A 3,477-nucleotide genomic window follows, 5' to 3' on the forward strand; every position below is an offset into this window, starting at 1 on the left:
ACTGAAAATAAACTTTATGGGTCATATTAGCAATAACCTTGTTAAAATGATCGCCATTTTAGCAGCAGGAAACTGCCGCTAAAATTGCGATAATGGTCTTGCTAATATGCGGTATAGAATTCCAATAGAAGCCCAGGTTAGATGTGCAGGACATCTAACCTGGGCGTCTATTGGAATTCTATAACGCATATTAGCAAGCCCATTATCGCCGTTTTAGCGGCAGTTTCCTGCCGCAAAAACGGCAATCATTTTAACGAGGTGCTTGCTAATATGCCCCTATGTTTTTGGGACTAGCATTTGAACGAAAGAAGTAATCAGGATATTGGAACACAAGTGTGTTAGAGAGAAACATCTGACAGGAAGTTATAGGTGAGATATGTTTGCCAAAAGTTGTATAAACAACATGTGCATTGAGATCTGTAAAAAGAATGTACAACTTCGATAGGTGTGTGAGTATGTGTGTGTGTGACTGTTAATTTGGATATTTCTTTGGCTGCAATGTAATTAGTGATACCACAACTGAGTGATCACATGTGATATTGCCAGTGAAGTTACTGAAAATGTCAGCGGTTTTTGTCTGTAATGTTAGGATCACTTAAAATATTAATTTTTTTAAAAAGAGATCTAAATTAGCTTGAGGAATATAAAATGTAAATAAGTTCTTCTGAGAATGTTTTCTTTATTCTTGCAGATCCAATGGCACAGAGTAAACTGAGAAACCTAACCGTGGTGAACGAATTTATCTTGGTGGGACTATCAAACCATCCAGGGCAGAAGACAGTCCTGTTTTTCCTCTTCCTGGCAATGTACTTGATCACTTTAGGTGGAAATGCCAGTATTAGCACCATCATTGTGGCTGACTCACAGCTTCACACTCCAATGTATTTCTTCCTGTTAAACCTTTCTGTTCTTGACATGGGCTTGACCACAGTTCTCCTTCCCAAAATGCTGTCAAATCTCCTATTGGACAATAAGACAATTACCTTTTATGGCTGTATTACTCAACTATACTTTTTTGCTTTCTTTGCCACTGCAGGGATTTTAATTTTAGCGGTAATGGCAATAGACAGATATGCAGCGATCTGCCAACCGCTACGTTACACTACTCTCATAAGCACTAAAGTCTGCACAATTCTGACAACTAGTTCATGGATGATTGGCTGCCTGCGTTCCTTGCTGTATAGTGTGCTTTTTTCGAATTTTACCTACTGTGGATCCAACCAGATCCAGCAATTCTTCTGTGATGTCCCACCACTGCTGATGCTGTCCTGCTCTGACACAGCCAGCTATGAACTGCTTATTTTAACTGAGTCCGGCTTCATTTTGCTGTTGACCCTAATGTCTGTTGTCATCTCCTACATTTGTATCATATATACAATTTTGAAGATGCAGTCAAAAGAAGGGAGGCACAGAGCCTTTTCCACCTGTTCCTCTCACTTAACTGTTGTCACCTTGTACTATGGTACTGTAATTTTTAACTATATCCGGCCCACATCAAGCTACTCACTCCAGAAGGATAAACTTCTGACGGTCATGTATACAGTTGTGACCCCGATGGTCAATCCTTTCATCTAGTGCCTGAGGAACAACCAAGTAAAGGAAGCACTGACAAGAATTATTGGCAGATACATTTTACACCGTACTGTGTGAATGGTGATGCTTTGATCAGAGTTTAGTAACCTGAGTGGTAAATCTATTTATATATAATGAATATTATGCATCGTTTAAGAAAAACCCTCTTTTTGCTTGATCACCCTATTTAGTATTTTTGAACTCAGCATTCAGGGGCACTGCTGTCTAGTCCACATTGTACATGGTCCGACCCCTAAAACATTGAAAAATTGGACAATCCTTGATTGGCATGGTTAACTTCCCACTAAAGTCATAATATTAGGTGTAGGAAAATTTGCCAGAGGCTTGAAAAAGGTAAATGTCACCTAGGGATTTCAGCACATATTGTGGGATCCATTAGGCTGACAAGGAAAGAAAATGACTTCAGTCGACCAGGCATGCCTGACTGCTACAGCTTGTAAACCTGCATCCGAATATGTCATAAGAACCTTTTTGATAGGATAGAACCCTACATTTAAATATTAAATAAGTCAGCGCTGTAGCCTACAAAAAAGGGTGCCTAGTATTTAAAAGTGGTGCATGCAAGAATTTAGTCTTGGTGTTTGACACAAATGTCAGATTAGTCTTGGTCTACTGTGATTATTGACTTACTTTGGGTACTATATTTTTATTGCCACATTTATACAGACAACTTATTTAAAATATAATTTCGCTGGTTCCCTTTATCGATTTTTTAAAATGTTGGTGTCATTTTATAATGATAAATGTACTTTTTAAAAATGCAAAAAAAATGTTTTTGCGTTTCATATTTGCAAAAATAGAAGTCAGCTTGTCCTAACTTAAGGGTGTATGCTCTGTGTTTTGGCTACAAGGGGTTAATAAATCATTTTTTATAAAAAATGTAATTCTGAAAGCACAAATTGTTAGTTCACATACTTACTTGGAGTGAAAGGGTAGTTAAAATTACATTGGGCTTGAAAAAGAATTAAAAACAATATTTATTTACCTTTTATTTTGTGGAGAACTGCATTGATCTTCATCAAGCACTGCCAGATAGAGGCCCAGGCCTTGCAGTAAGAGGGCCATGTTGTTCAAGTCGTTTTAGTGTATGGCGTAGACAGGTTTTGTCTGTTTATGCTGTTTTTCTGCTAACTCAACTGCCATGTTTACGTGGATGGAAAGCTAACTCAAAATATAGCAGGTGGTGGTATGGCTTTGATTTCTCGGTTCATCATGCTTGGAATATAATTCCATCGATGGAGAAAGAAACATACAATGAAATCGGAAGATTGGGCCCGATTCACAGAACTAACTTAAGACAAAATCCTTAACTTACTACTTTTGGTATTCACAGAAGTTAGGATTTTGTCTTAAGACAAACTTTAGACAGACTTAAGGCAGACTTAAGTTAGGATTTTGTCTTAAGTCTGTCTTAAGTCTGTCTTAAGTTTGTCTTAAGACAAACTTAAGACAAAATCCTAACTTCTGTGAATACCAAAAGTAGTAAGTTTAGGATTTTGTCTTAAGTTAGTTCTGTGAATCGGCCCCTAGGTTTTCCATTGCAGTGGATGGGTAGCCAGACAGTTTTGGCACTCTAGTATACATCCGCCAAACTATGAATAGAATCCTTGGTTTTCCCACAAATTTGTCACTGAGCCTGATTAAACCACACATGGTGTACATGTGAGTTTTTTACTATTGTGGAAGATACAATAGCCATAAAAACATGCAATGGTGAAGCCAATTTATTTAGCTTTTTTGATAACAATAATACTTTTTAGCAGGATATAGAGAATTTCTATCCCACCTCTCCTCTCACTTTACTATAAATGTTGCCATATTTCTCATTCAAGGTGGTTCTGTACAGGCTTACCTCTCAGGAGCTGCGAGTCCAGTCCCAGATCC

At 37.8% G+C, this 3,477-nt stretch overlaps 1 pseudogene; it reads left to right on the forward strand.

The window, feature by feature from the left end:
* The first annotated feature begins 696 nt into the window (after positions 1-696).
* On the forward strand, positions 697-1,650 carry LOC147684551 (olfactory receptor 5AP2-like; annotated as a pseudogene).
* Positions 1,651-3,477: the final 1,827 nt, after the last annotated feature.

This window comes from Lissotriton vulgaris, chromosome 10, assembly GCF_964263255.1.
Source record: "Lissotriton vulgaris chromosome 10, aLisVul1.2, whole genome shotgun sequence".
Classification (NCBI taxonomy): Eukaryota; Metazoa; Chordata; class Amphibia; order Caudata; family Salamandridae; genus Lissotriton; species Lissotriton vulgaris.